The sequence below is a fragment of the Tiliqua scincoides genome, chromosome 6 (genome assembly GCF_035046505.1).
Source record: "Tiliqua scincoides isolate rTilSci1 chromosome 6, rTilSci1.hap2, whole genome shotgun sequence".
In the NCBI taxonomy this organism is placed as follows: Eukaryota; Metazoa; Chordata; class Lepidosauria; order Squamata; family Scincidae; genus Tiliqua; species Tiliqua scincoides.
The window spans coordinates 66946201-66962206 of record NC_089826.1 but is presented as its reverse complement, the minus strand read 5'-3'; the positions used below and the strand labels follow the sequence as shown (position 1 = coordinate 66962206).

Below are 16006 nucleotides of genomic sequence, written 5' to 3'. Positions count from 1 at the left end.
TACAGGTAGACCACAGCTGCGATACAAGGACATCTGCAAGAGGGATCTGAAGGCCTTAGGGATGGACCTCAACAAGTGGGAAACCCTGGCCTCTGAGCGGCCCTCTGATGAAGGGCCCAATCCTATCCAATTTTCCTGTGCTGATGCAACCATGCCATCAGGACGCACACTGCATCCTGTGGTGGTGGGGCTATCATGGAGACTTCCCCAAGGTAAGGGAGCATTTGTTCTTTTATCTCGGGGCTGCATTGTGGCTGATTTGGCACTGGAAAGTTGGATAGGATTGGACCCATACTATTTTCTTTTTCCTACCTTTCAGCAACACCAAAATTGAAATAGTGTTCGAGGAGGAAACCAACTGTCCCATTATGCAGCGATTGGACTGGTGGCAAGACATTGTACAGAGAAGATGCATTCAACAGAGAAGGTCAATTCTTTATGGATGAATCCTTTGTTGGAGGCATCTTGATACTACTTGGTATAAACCGAATGCAAAGAACAGATTTTCCTGTGTTGGGAGACTAAAATAAGGCTGTACCCAAAGAATGTAGCATGTTGGTTCTTTTTTCTACCACAAAAATAGTAATTAAGAAAGAGACAATACCCTTCTGACTTCCCAGTTGACCACTGAGTAGGGTTTGTTTGATTTCTCTCCCACTCTATCCCGTGGGCCAAAGCAGCATACAGCAGTTTTTTCTACATGTTAATAACTCTGTCTCCAAGTGGCTCACAGTGTAAAAATAATAGTTTGGAGGAATTAAAAAGGCCAAATGAATTCAAAGTGACACTGTCAACATACAATTTATTAAGTAAACTGTAAAAATGAAAAATGTAAATAAGAAAAATGAAAGACTTCAGTCCTAATGTGGTGGTGATGCTGTCTCTACAGCTCTGCCCAAAGAAAAGTAGATGTTTCTTTCCAGAAGAGCTCTAATGCACTGGCCTGGCTCCCACAGCAGTGACGTCACAATGTCACATGATGCTGTGATGTCACTTCCAGGTTCTTCCTGGTGGAGGGGGCGATTGCTATGACAGCTTTGCGCACCCTGTTCCTTCTCCTGTGGAAGCCACCAGTGCCTCCTCCAGGTAGAACCCAGAAGTGACAGCCTTGCTTCCCCACTGCTGTCCCCTCTTTCCCCCCGACTATTCCCACTGACAGTTCACTGTCTCCCCCAGCCCACTGCTCAAAGTGGGCACTTCAGCAAGAGAAGGAATGTATGGAAGAAGCCATGCATGCTTTCCTTCAGTGCAGATCTCTGGGATTTATACTTGCAACCCTAACAATGAATTTTTATTAAACACATGTAATGCTGAAATTCTGCGCAATTCATCTTTACATGAATTTGTACTGAAAAGTAACACGTTTGCTCAGGCAGGGAAACTGTTTCAGATTTCTCATCAAGGGTCAGAAGCCCACCCACTAATATATTCAAGCTTAAATGGCAAGCAAGCAGTGTGCATTTAAGAGACTTAGTTTTGGTTAAGAGGACTGTGTCAAGAGGACTACAGCAGTGTCATCAGATACTATTTCAGTTGTGGCCTGAAAAGGGAGAAAAAGGAAATCTGTTTCATATTTCATCAAAGAGTTACCATCATCAGCCTTTCAGAAAAAGCCAAGGAATTTTTACGTTTTGCCATACATATTTAATATATTTACAGTTGTGATGCGTAGGTCCTTCAGGGTGAAAAATGAATGAGTTGGCCAGGATCTGATAGTGGCCATATTATCTGAGTAATAGTCATATGAGCTCTGACACACAGGAGGCAAGCAAGAACCCCCTTCTCCCCATTTCCAATGGCATCCCTCTTTTACAGACTATTCCACCTTGAATGTTTAGTCTTATGGGTTATGTGTTTTGATATTGCGCACGAATTTAATTCACTTCCACGTGTCTCAAACACAAATTTTTTTTTTTTGGGGGGGGGGGGGAGTTCCTTGTTTGATTGCTTTTTTAGGATACAAACTTTTGGAAAAGAAATGCATGCCCAAAATTACATGCTGCTTGTATTAAGTTGGTATTTTAATAGACTGATCAGTCATCATGTAGTTATTTCCTGTTTCCACCAGTGCAATTCACTACAGTGTATTCAGAGGAATAAATCATTTTTTGTACATGGATGTTCTTGTACATGTAAATAACTGTGGTAGCTAATGTAGTGTGCAGCAGCTGTAAAGAAGGCAAGTTCCATACTAAGGATTATTAGAAAGGGATTGAGAATAAGCCTGCTAATATTATAATGGCCCTAAACAGATCTATGGCATGGCCACATTTGAATTAATGTTTACTATTCTGGTCACCACATCCTAAAATGTTATAGACATGGGAAAAGGTGCAAGAAAGGGCATCCAAAATGTCCAGATGGTTAGGAGGAAAGACTACAAAATTGGAAGCCTTTTAGCTGACTGGACTGTGCTTTGGAGATTGGATTGGACTTGGACTGGAGGCTTTGGACCTTTACCCACTGAGTTAAGTGGAGTTTTGGGGAGGGAAAGCCTCTGGACAAGAGGACTTGCAGGGAGTGTGTTTGTTTGTAGCAATAAATTCTTGTTAATTGCTCAACTGATAAGGAGTTCTGTTCATTTCTTTGCACACCACAGCTGTTGTTCTTGGAAAAGGAGGGTGTTAATTAACCAAAAAGTGGGCATTAGAAGGGAGTTGGAATATTTGTTGGGAGTTGGGACAAATTGGCGTAGTCGGCAGGATAGGGAAAATTGGGATAGGACAAATTGGTATAGTCGGCAGGATTGCAAGACACTGGATGGGCCTGTTTTCAGTGAAAAACTAATTGCCCCCGTTCTTTCTATCTTTTCTCTGGAACAGACCAACCTTTCCAAAAAACACTTCACCAGGATCTGTCAGAGCTGTGTCATGCATGTGTAGTTTGCCCCTATTCAGCTTTAGATTTCATATCCTGCTTTCTGCTCACACCTTCCCCAGCCTTCCTTGGCAAACTTCACTGACAGTTTCTGTACAGATTTATGTCTTCTGGGATATGCCTGAAACTTGGTACTGTATTGCATATAAGTATGTTCTCCCTCCCGATCCATTTCTTTAGCTCAGTGTTTCTCAAACTGTGGGTTCGGACCCACTAGGTGGGTCATGAGCCCATTTCAGGTGGGTCCCCATTCATTTTAATATTTTATTTTGAGTATATTAGACTTGATACTACCATATGTAACTGCATCTGGGGAAATGTTACAGGTCTGTACTTTTAACAAGCTACTATGTATATGCTTTTACCAACAATAGTAAATGATACTTACTTCTAGGTAAATGTGGGTAGGATTACAGTTTAGGATTGTTAAAAATGTTCCCATTTGATGATGTCACTTCCGGTCATGACATAACTCCTGGTGGGTCCTGACAGATTCTCATTCTAAAAAGTGGGTCCCGGTGCTAAAAGTTTGAGAACCACTGCTTTAGCCCTTTAAGCATGTGCATTATTTCAAAAAAGAAAAGCAGGGGAAGAAGGATGGGGCAGAGCACTTCTGCAAAAACTGCAGTGGATGAAGAATGCAGAACTGAGCCAATACTGAGAAAATAATATGATGGGGCTCATAATGAAGAATCCCACATTTTCAAAGGTACAACTAAAACAGGTCAGAGACCATCTGCCCAAGGAAGGCCATTCTCCACCAAGATAGAAGAGGGTCATTTGTGTTAAAGAAGGTATTGAAATGCTTAGATGCCATTCAGGGCCACAAGAGATTTCTCGGCCGAATGTAACCATCCTGGGAATAAACACTTCGTCACTGACGTGTACTTAAATCTTGATTATGTTCCATGTGGGTGGATGATGATACGTCTGTCATGGAACATGAGGTGCTGGAAAACCCCAGGGGGGTTATATGGAGTCTGTTGGCTCAGGTCTGGAAGGTTTCATGTAACTGATGGCTCCAGCAAGTTTTGTGCAAGAATGTTCAGAAACACCAGGGTTATCCTGTTTGCGCTGAAATGTTGAACGGATATGCTTTCATTGAAGGTGGTGTTTCACAATACACTTCTCCCTGCTAGGCATTTTGAGTGAAGTTGTCTGCATTGCTGACGGACAGGGTACAGTGTGTAGAGATTAACTACGAAAGTGACTTTTCCTGATGTGGTTATTGGCTCCTCTCATAACATGATTAAACAGACCTTGGTGTAACAAAACAGCACTCAGTTCAATGCATTGCTTTCATGCTATTAAAAAAAATCATACAAATTTTCAATAGGTGGTTGATTATTTGATTTGTTTAAAGTCAGCCGAGGCTTCTCAGAAGTCAATACAAGGAAACCATCAGTACATGCCCAACTTTAAGAGGTGAAATAACATACTAGATTGTCTGTGCTTCCACACAAGAAAGATTTTCAAGCCAAAGCATGATTGCCTCTCATTACAAGTTGTTTCTCTTGCTTGATTAGAAAATGTTCATAACAGGAGTAGTTAATCAGGATCAGAAACAAACAAAGCAGCACAGTATATGACTCAGAAATGACTGTATATGGTAAAGTATAACTAGATCATAAATCATCTTCCACAGCACCTTTGTAGAATATTTATAATCATGAAAAGCTAGTCATTTATCTGATGTGTTGGGTCCAACCTCAAATGACAACAAGGATTCAGATTAGGAACAGGAGAAACTGGTCAGATCTCTTACACTAGCAGCTGGACTGCAGCACTCAGGCCCTAGCAGTGAGGACCCCAGGAACCTGAAACCCCTAGAGATGGTCCCTCCTGAATGAGACTCATCCAAGGGGTCAGACCCCAACATGCCAGGGATGCCTCATCCTTCATTGCCCACCCATCAAAGCAGGAAATGCATTGGGCAAGAACTGAGAGGAAATGGAGAGCTTGGCTCTAACCCAGAAAGTTTCCTTTAAGATTCCTCACTCTATAGCAGTGGGGTGCAGCCTGGGAGGAGTACAGCTCCGTTAGAGCTGGAACTTTATTTGGTCAAGTTGTTTCCTTGGAGGTCTCTAGGGTTCTATAGCTCCAACTACCTTGCCTTGACACATCTGGATTGGGACCCTGCAGCAGTCAAAGGCAGAATAAGGACACCTGGCTTTCTCATTATCATTGGGGCTGTCAGTGGTCTGGCAGAAACATTTGCCTCATTTTAGTCCCACTGCCCAGAATGGCTCAGAAGGGGAGGGGCTGCTTGCACGCTGCGGTGTGGGTCCCTGCAAAACTTAGTGCTTTTGCAGTCCCTCTAGCTATGCCACTGTGGTCACAGCAGGGGAGGTGTGATAGTGGGCATAAGTTCTGAAACTGAGGTAGCTACCCGTTATGTTTACATTGACCCTAAAGTGTAATTCAAATCATGTGAATAAGTTCTTTTTGGATTTAACATACTGTTCACGGAACCAGTCCAACACAGAAATGCTCATCATGACCAATTTATGACCTGCTAAAAACATAGAGCAGCTCAGTCATTGGGTAAAGATGGAGTGGTTGAAAGAACACTGGAGCAGTGACAACCATCTATCCAACACCTCATAATAATTTTGCCTATTCTTTTATCATCACTTTCAACACCATTAATTTTACAAGGAAGGTGGGCTGACTGACAACACTGCAAATTAGTCTGCCAAGGGATAGCTTCTGAATCACAAAAAATAAATCTATTGTGTTTTCCATTGTGTCTGGCTTGAAGTACTCTTGAATAGGACTAGAGAATTTGGCTGGTTATTAAAATCACCAGGTGAACTTCAGCCTTCTTTGTTTCCTTCAGTTCCTGGTTGTGTTCTCCTTTTCTCTGCTCATTCTCTCCCAGTTTCCCTTCCCTTTTCCTGGCTCTGACCTTCTTCTCTTCCTGTCATTGTCCATGATCCTGATCTCTTCCAACTACTCCCCCTCCCATCAGCTCTGCTTCTATTCTCTCCATTCCTTTCCTAAGACCATCTGTCCAGTCCTTCTCTAGAACCTGAGCAGCTTAGTCTGTGGAAGGCAATGTTAGAAATAGAGCAACAAAAGCAACCATTGAGTTTTGTGATCAGAGCAGCTAGTCAATGCCCACAGCAAGAGGCTCTGTGTACTACCTAGCCCTTCTATGACTGGCAAGTAACTTACTTTAGCCCAATTCCAACCATCACTGGTGTAGCGGAATTGCACAGCCCATGCTTGTATACAGCACTGGGATTGAGCAGGCTATAGGTCTCCTTGGGGTAAAGGAACATTTGTTCCCTTCCATCATGTCGAACCCCTGCCTGTACAATGGGGCAGGCAACAGTGAAAACACTGGTGCATGTCTGAGAAGCCCTGTGTAGGGCTTTCAGGTCTGGTAGGGGAAACAGGACTTGGTTTAAGCCAGTACCACTAATCTTGCCCCCTCCTGGGCCCGAATCACCCGTCCCTTGCTCCTACACCCTCTCTCTGCCCCATTCCGCTCTCCTCTCTCCCCTGCACTACTTGGCAGGAGCTTACCTGCTCCATCACACATGATCCTGGATTCAGCACCTGTGGGATGGTGCAGCCTTTCCTGCTGGTGCAGCCTAGTTGGGGGGGGGGGGGAAGAGGAACATGCTTTATGGCCTGTTCGTTACACTCTAAGCTGGTGCAGCAGCTACTGCACCAGTGGAAGGTAAGATTAGGATTGGGCTATAATCAGTGCTGGAGGCTTCACCACTGCCTTCACTACATAATCCTTTAGCATATTAGATTATAGCAAATTGTTTTAGACCTTAAACCTGAATACTGCTTTGGTATCTTCATTTGTTTGGTCTATTACCAGTAAGTGCTAACTTACGACCCTTTTCTTCTCCTTTCTTATTCACGTTGTGCAACAGCTAGTCTAGTGCGTGACCTCTGTGGAACTCGTAAGACCATTTCGAAAGGCTGAGTTCCAGCTCAGTATGATTAAGTGTGAAGGAATCTTGTTCTCTGCAATGGGAACTGTAGTGCAATGTTTGTCAGGAAAAGTAACTGAAAACATTTGAGTGAGAAGCTCTTAGCATATCAAATAACTAAATTCCCCATCTGAACCATAGGGAATTAGGCAGGCCTACTACATTTTTAAAGAGTTATTGTAAGTAAAAATATTTAATCCTCCCACTTGTATCTGAGCCTCTTGGCCAAATACCAGGTGTCCCCACCTATGCTTGGTCTCTATTTTCAGTACCATGTTTTGCATCTGCAATTGATTCCTATCTGGGTCACACAAAATTTATTTGTAGAATAACGGATGTGTAAAGGACACTCTCCTGCCCCACCTAGTGAAGCAACTGTGCACTGAATATTGGTCATATGAGAGGATCTTCTCTAGATCAAGACGCTTTTGCAGAATTAAGGCTAGATTGTGGATAGAGCTGGTCCAACACTGTAGAAAGTGGTTAACTAAAAATGAGTCAATGGGACAAGCCAGAGAGTTAAAATTATTACTGCACAAACATTTGAAATTGGCTTATGTCAAGTTAGGCAACTGGTCCACCAATCCAGTGCCATCTAATCAGCCTGAGATCAACCCTTCAAGGTCTCAACATAGGTCCTGGTGCCTTCTAGGTGTTGCTACCTGAGACACATTAATTAGAGATACCACAGATTGAACTTGGAACCTGCATGGAAGCCATGTGCTCTAGTTCTGAGCTATTATGAATTGGGAGCTAAGACAGGAAGATGAGCAATGTCTGTTCAGGCAGAAAAGGCAAGTTTAGGAACTCTGCTTTTTGAGGCAGTTATATGATTGAGGTCTTTTAGGAGATATAGGCCTAGAAAAGGAATAAGGAGAGAGGGAAGGCCCTGGCCAGGTTGCCCAAGAACTTTGTTGCATAAGCAGTGTGAATAGGATGGCATTGATCTATGTCAGGGGTGCCCAAACCCCTGCCCTGGGGCCACTTGCAGCCCTCGAGGTCTTTCAATGTGACCCTCAGGGAGCCCCCAGTCTCCAATGAGCCCCTGGCCCTCCAGAGATTTTTTGGAGCCTACACTGGCCCGACACAACTGCTCTCAGTGTGAGGGCGATTGTTTGACCTCTCACGTGAGCTGTGGGATGAGGGCTCCCTCCACTGCTTGTTGTTTCACGTCTGTGATGCAGTAGCAGCAGCAAAGGAAGGGCAAGCCTTGCTTTGTGCCAGGCCTTTTATAGCACTTGAGCTATTGCAAGACCTTCATTCATTCATATAAGTTCATCTTTAATATATTCATTTATGTAAACTTATGCAAATTTATTCAAATTTAAAATGTAAATTAACCCCCCCACACACACACACACAGTGCCAGAGAGACGATGTGGCCCTCCTGCCAAAAACTTTGGACACCCTGATCTATGTTAACAAGTTCCATGTTTGTGTGTTTTCTGCATGTTTTAACATTCTCTTATGAGTTATTCCAAAACATATAAAATTGAAAGACAGTTTATTGAAAAACACAAGGAGACCTCAGTGTAGTTTAACTGTATAAGTGCAAGAGGCAGTAGGTCACATTTGTAGGGAGACTTGTTTGTTTGAGCAGGGAACAAAGTTTAATTGTCATTTCGTACCTTATCATGGAATCTGGATTCTAAAGTCTGACTGAGACTGGGTATCACAGTGGCCTAATCTTCAAAAACTATGGGTTAGGGATAGGGAATGTGCTGTGACTTCATGTACTCCTTGCCTGTAAATAAATCCCCACCCAATTCAATTGCTTTCTATAACCATAGATCAGGGGTTACATCTGTATTGGCATTAAGTCTTATAAGAACTAATCAGGATTTGTTTAAAACCATGGTTAGTGGGCTTAGTTTTGAGCAATGTTGGTTAACTTTAACCCCATGATCAAAATATAAGGGAATTGGTGCCCTTTTGTGATGGCTGCTGTTAAAATTAGCTACTGTTTATAGAAGGCTATAAGAAGGTCATGAGTTGGTTAAAATTTAGTGGAATTGGAACATGGGATTTGTGTAAACAAATAAATATTCTTTCTGTCTAGATCTACTTTTTTTTTTTTTTTAAAGTCTTATAAACCTCTATCACAAACCTGATCGAGTGCTGTGAGGCTCTTGGGGCAGAGCCTCTGCTCTGGCTGACAGGCCCTTTAACAGAGTCCTAAGAAGGCCTCAGACTGGCTCAGGGAGAGGGAGTTCCAGCACCCTGGTCCTCTTCCCTAGCTGGGCTTTTGCTGTCTGGGTCCTGGGCAGGGGCTGTTGACTGCACAGCCACCCAGCTCCCAGCTTCTAGCCAGCCCAGCTTTTGTAGGGCCAGCTACCCTCCCCATAGCTCCTCCCCTTCCTCTTAGGAGAGGTAAAAAGGGCGGTTCCCTGGGAGCCACCCTTCCCTTGGCTTAAAGGCCTCCCTTCTTCCCCTGTGCTGCCTTCACCTCGCCCTTCCGGCTTCTTCCCTTGTTTCCTGGCTCCTCAGCTCCAGAGCCCTCTAAGCGGGGTCCTGGGTGCAGGGTGGGGACCCCGACAAGTGCTGTTTTAAAAAGTGGGTCTTGGTGCTAAAAAGTTTGGAAACTACTGATATATGGGATTCAAAATATTTCCAAACTTCCCTACAATGTAACATAGTTGCCTGGAAAGCAACCATGTAACTTTAGCAGTTAATTTGATCTGCTCTTGCTTCCACTGTCCATATTTCTACAAGAAACTGGATATGCCTGAGAATGATCTTTTGGATTTATTATTCTTCACCAAACTTTACTTGTATGCAAAAGTCAAACAAATGAAGAAATAACTTTATTTTAATCATAATATTATTGCATGTCTGTCATGATCTTCCTAAATATACATCAAGATTACCTGTCTTTTGTAAGATAAATCAGACCCAGCAAATAGATTTTGATTTGACACCACGTGTGATAAAACGCTATCTAGAAAATATCTGTGCTACATTCTGATCTTGTGGGGCAATAAGAATTATTTCTGCAAAATTATTTCTGGCACAACCTAGCCAAAGTGAAGCACTTTTAACAGCCCTATGCATGTTTACTCAGAAGGACATCCCGCTGTGGTCAATAATGTTTCTTCCTAAGGAAATATGCAAAGGTTTAGAACAGGGGTCTCCAAACCCTGGCCTGGGGGCCAGATGCGGCCCGCAGTGAGCCTCTATCTGGCCCGTAGCCAGCCTCTTTTCCCCTGAAAGCCTCTGGCCCACTCGACTGAACACGACCAGAGCTGTGCTCTGATTGCATCTGGAGGGTGTTCTGAGGGCCTGAGAGGCTGAGTGAATGAGCCCACTCATTCATTTACTCATTCATCTAAGTTCCATCTCTAATTTATTTATTTAAATTTTATATTTAAATTTTTTTCTGGCCCTCAGCACTGCGCCAGATATTTCATGTGGCCCTCTGGCCAAAACGTTTGGAGACCCCTGATTTAGAACTTAATCCTAATGATTTCAATGAAAGAGTTAAGCACGTTGAAACTAATGAGCACACTCCTAGGCATGTCTACTCAGAAGTAAGTGACACTGTGTTCAATGGGACTTATTTTCAGGTAAGTATATATAGGCTTTAAAAGTGTTCAATTATGGTTGGATTATACCCTTTGTTTTTAAGAAGGAAAATTTGTCCAGTGAAATCAACTTTGAGTCCCTTTGGTGATCTTCACACACCTGCTTTTCTAATTACAAACTTGAAACTTGATCAAAAGCCAAGTCACATTTGTGGATGAGGTTTTGCTTTCTTTTGAATGCAGAGATATGAGACGGTCTTTCTGTGCGCACATAATTTTGTGACTACTGCGATAAAAACCACCTTAAAGAGATCCAGATACAAGTCCAGTTAAATCCTTTATTGAATGCAAGCTAATAAATTAATTGTACAGTCAGAAGTTTAAGATGCTACTCTCTAATGCTACCAGAACATTCATGTTTTATGCCCATCTGGTTCTTTGATTTTGAGACAGATTAGTTTTAAAGTAGTATTATGTATCCAGTAATATTTTATAGTTTTAAAAGAGATACTTTGATTTTAAAAAGAGAAGTATTCTTAAGGTATTAATATCTGCAATGTTCTGAATGTTCTTTTTGCTTTTTTGTTTGTTTCGTTCTTCTATAGTATCAGTTGAAGCCAGTCAGGTTGGCTTCTGTGGTGTTTGTTCACATGAATCTGGAAAGAAAGATTTAATACAGTTTAGTCTGAAAACCAGCCTAGTGTGCTGTGATCCATCAGCTGGTTGAGCCTATCCCCCTACTTTGGCTAACTTTCATTGTCATTACTATTATATTTTCACACAGTCGTCTTGTTTTTGACTGGATTTTGTTTGTATCCACCTATCGAGACCTTCCCAAGGACCTAGGATAGGTAGCTATTTTTTGTCTTCATGTTGTTGCTGTTGTTGTTATCAGATTTTCGCATAGACAGGTAGATGTGATTGACTGGTTTGTTTTATCCAGACATCGAGTCCTTCCCAAGGACCTGGGATGCCTGATTTTTATCCTATAAATATTGTCACAAAATGCAAGCTGTTCCCAGGAACACTGCTTTTTGCACCTGTGGCCCCTATGCTGCTCAGGTGCTCTTCAAGGTGTTTGGAATAGCACCAAGAGCACCCAATCTCATCTGATCTTGGAAGCTAAGCAGGGTCAGGCCTGGTTAGTACTTAGATGGGAGACCGCCTGGGAATACTGGCTGCTGTAGGCTTATACCATAGTCTTTCGAAACTGAAGGTTGCCAACCAAGAGCACCAGTCACCACTGGGATCGCTTTGGTCTTCTTCTTACCTTTCCTCATGAGTGTCACTTTTGAAATGTGTTTATTTTTTAATCTGTTTCTTAAATTGTGCTAAAATACACTTTGTGTTCTAAGGGCCCAATCCTACAGTCCAGTGGTTCTCACTCTTTTAGCACCAGGACCCACTTTTTAGAATGAGAATCTGTCAGAACACACCAGAAGTGATGTTATGACCGGAAGTGACATCACCAAGCAGGAAAATTAACAATCCTAGACTGCAATCCTACCTACACATACCCAGGAGTAAGTCCCATTGACTATCATAGTATCTTCATAGAAGCCTGTTAAACGTACAGATCTGTGACATTTCCCCAAATACAGTCACTTATTAGAGTAGCATCAAGTCTAATATATTAAAAATAAATTATTGCAATGCATGGGAACTGAAATGGGATCCCGACCCACCTAGCGAGTCCTGACCCACAGTTTGAGAAACACTGCTATAGAACCTTAGTGCTGGTGCTGAGTTCCAGCACCGACACTGGGTGTTGTAAATGTTTTGTAAGGCATGTCTGCAGCACCCAGGGAGGAGGGGCCGCTAGTGCTGGGCCTCAGCGCTGAGAGGAGACACTGCACGAGCACCTGGAGGTCAGTTGCATCACCCAGCAGTGGTGTGGGCTTTTGGGGTACGGGGAGGCATTCTGGGGGGGAGGATGGTGCAGGAGAAGTGACTGGCCTTGGAGGGGGGTAGTGCAGGGCTTTGCCAGATCCTATCCACTGTGTCAGGCTGCAAAGCCCAACATGGAGGTTCTCCAGTCTGTGCTGGCAAAACTTGAGTTTTGACACAGACTCAAGTAGCCCCAATGCAAGGCCTCTTACTTGGGGAAAGAGTACAAACATTCCCTTTCCCTTAGGAGACCTCCAGCAACCTCTGTGGGGCTGCAGCATACAGCAGTGGCCATTTTGGTGCCACTGCACCCAGCGGTCCCACTGGGGATCGGATTGGGCTGCCTGTCCACATTCTGATCCCATCCCAGTTTACCTCCCCTGAATGGAAACATTCTGTTAACATGATCGCATGTGTGCTATAAGGGGCTGTAAACTGGGATGGAATCATCTGATTGCTCTTTATATATCTAGTGTGCCAAATTCCTCAAAATGATCATATACATCTGTAGCTAGTGTGAATTTGAACTGAATGGTTTGCAGAGATCACTGGTATGCAGATCTTTCCCTTATTACAGAGGCAAGTCTTCTAGCTGTCCAGTGTTCCCTGGCATCTTCACACATTCTAACCTTTCTTCAGCTACTTGTGTTTCCATGTACATGTGAAGGAGTTTCATAATGTGAACCTACTCTTAAGTCAGCCCAAGGAGTTCAGTTTTTGGACCCAGTTTGTATAGATTAAAAATGAACTTTTACACGAACATTCCACGCAGGCCCATAGCGGCTATATGAACAGCCATGATTCCTGTCGAGGTACGCAATTTGACTATAGCAAAACATTGATCCTTGTTGCTAGTAAATAAATGGTGCGTGATTTATCTTCTTGACAAATATACTGGAGCACTCAGCATCACTTGGCTCTTATAACCCCCAGCCCTATTTCCCTGTTACCTCTGCTGCTTTGGCCATTTATTTCTGAATGAAAGAAAGGACAGATGTTTCCGATTATGCTCTGTATAAAAGGATGAGACAGTGGAGATGTAAGAAGGAACTTGGCACAGTCTGCTACCTGAAGCAACATTACCAGATGTCTCAGTCACAAAACAACTACTGCATACAGTCTGTTCTTCCTAGCAGGCCTTGGTTGCGATAGAACAGATAAAGTGTGTTTTCCACTCCAGGCCAAGATACAAAGTACTTTGGCAATATCAGAGGACCTCAAAAGAAAAGAAAAAAATTGAGAGAAAACACATTTGTGGATGTGCAGTGCAGGAGATTTAGCTGCAGTGGTGTAGCTAGAGGGGGCGCAAAGCACTGTTTTGCAAGGAGACTCCCTACAGCATACAAGCGGCCCCTCCCCTTCCCCTTCAGAGCCATTCAGGGTGGTGGGAGCAAAACGGAGGCATTCGTTCCAGTTTTTCATCCACTGCCCAGAATAGCTCAGAAGGGGAGAGGGAGAGGCTGCTTGCACACTGCAGTGAGGCTCCCTGCAAAATGCAGCACTTTGCACCCCCTCTAGCTATGCCACTGCTTAGCTGTACTTTGCGTTGGGCTGCATCATTCCTGTGAGCTTCCCCCTATGCTTTGCTCATGGAGGGCCATCCTTAACTGTTTGTCTGTCCTGTTGCACACCCTGCTCCCAAGTGCAATTTTTGAAAGGAGCCAACTTGTAAGGAGAGAGGGATGGGACACCTGAATGTGCCAGTGACAGAGGAGATCTCACAAGGTGTGCTCTCTGGTCTCATTTTCCTTCCACCTCTTTCTACCAGATGCTACTTAATGTGGGGAATCAAGATTTTGACAGTGACTTGGGATCCCTTCGTCTACTGGTTGTGGTTAGGAAGTAGGAGGAGGAGATAGGCAGGTCTCACATGCAGCAAGCACACATTGACATACAGCAAGCGCACATAGAGAAATATGTTTTGTATCCTTTTCAACAGCCCAGCAACCCAGACCAATTTTTTAGGTGTCAGTAGCAATTGGGCACCTAGATTTTTTTCAGCTGTGACCCCACATTCTGGCCTCCTATCTTGTGGATATGGAAATGGTTGGGAAGAATCCCTGGGGCTTGCCAAGAACTAGACTATGCTCTCTCCCACAGCCAAGGCACTGCCAAATGACTATTCAGGCCATTCACTGCAGGAGGAAGTGAAATGCGTGCAGCTTGTACACATGTGAGCTCTCTGCAGATGTTCATGGAGGTCCAGGGCAGGACCAGACACCCCCTGCGCTCACAATCATCTTGCACAAATATGTTGTGTGAACAGGGAAACAGTTCACCCCCTTTCAGCAAAAGGCTCTGTACCAATGAGGAATATGAATGTATTCTGGTTGTCAACCTTCAGTCTCGAAAGACTATGGTATAAGCCTACAGCACCCAGTATTCCCAGGCGGTCTCCCATCCAAGTACTAACCAGGCCTGACCCTGCTTAGCTTCCAAGATCAGATGAGATCAGGCATGTGCAGGGTAACAGTTGCTGTCAAATGTATTCTGCATGTAAAATGTATTCTGCAATCTTCAGGTTAGTAAAAAATTTCCCATGGACTTTGAGATGTAGAGTCAAATATAGATTCTCTACTGTAGGGCTCACATATTTTGTACTTGGGTACCTCTATTTATCTTCTTGATTCATAGACTGGAGCATAACGCACTGATTGGCTTCATAACCTCAGCCTATTTTTCTGCACATCTGTTACCTCTGTAGCTTTGCCAGTTGGACCATTTATTTCTCAATGAAAGAAAGAGCAGATGTTTCTGATCATGCTCTATAAAAGGATGAGAAAGGTAAGAAAAAATCTGGTGCAGCACTGCCTGGGTATTTGGACCCCAGTACAAAACACCACATGTAAACCATCCTTATTTGTTCTCTTCTCCTGCAAAGGCTGCTTAAAGTTTCCATAATGTTTGCTCATGGTTACCTATAAGCTTAGAGTGCCATGTAAGGAGGGTGGAGGTGTGTATGTGTGCATGCACACGTGTGTGTGTGTGTGTGTTTCAGTCTGAGTGATACACAAGCGCTAAGTGAGTGCAGCACACTGTTTTTACTGCGGTGAGTGATTATTGTTCAAAGGGCCTATTTCTTTAGCACATCCATGTGCTAAAGAAGTGAGTTACCTCAGAATGCCAGATGCAATGGAGGGCACTGGGATGCAGCTCTCTTGTTGTTTTGTGTGCTGCCTGAAGCATTTGGTGGGCCACTGTGAGATACAGGAAGCTGGACATGATTGGCCTATGGCCTGATCCAGCAGGGCTCTTCTTATGTTCAAGTGGCTCTGCAAAGAAATAAAATATAGGTCTCTGACGCAGGGGGCTTATAATCTACGAAACAGGCACAAGGTAGAGGACAGAGGGAGGGAACAGAAATAGACATAGGATAAATGATGGGGGAGAATATGTTATTAATTCATCTACACCTACTTAGGCTTAGTTATAGTGGAGTATAGGGTCAAGGCTCCATGAAAAAGATGGAGGTTTTGAAGAGGAATTTATAGAATCTAAAAACTCAATTCTGCCTAAGTCCCCATAAAGCGATGCAGAGGCACCAGCACGGCTACCACTGCATCCCATGGGAACGCTTTCCTCAGGGTAAGAGGACACTTTCCCTTTGCCCCGGGGTAAGCCCCAGCAGCCACTATGGGTCACCTTGAACCTGTGCATATCAATGGCACAAGTCCGTATTGACCAGTGCAGGTGGATCAGGCCCAGAAATGGGGTATGGATTTGGCAGATGTTGCCACCACCAAAACTGCCCCCTACCTGGCCTGATCT

General features: G+C 43.7%; 1 pseudogene; it reads right to left on the bottom strand.

Moving 5' to 3' along the window:
* Positions 1-14602: 14602 nt before the first annotated feature.
* On the bottom strand, positions 14603-14722 carry LOC136656522 (5S ribosomal RNA; annotated as a pseudogene).
* Positions 14723-16006: the final 1284 nt, after the last annotated feature.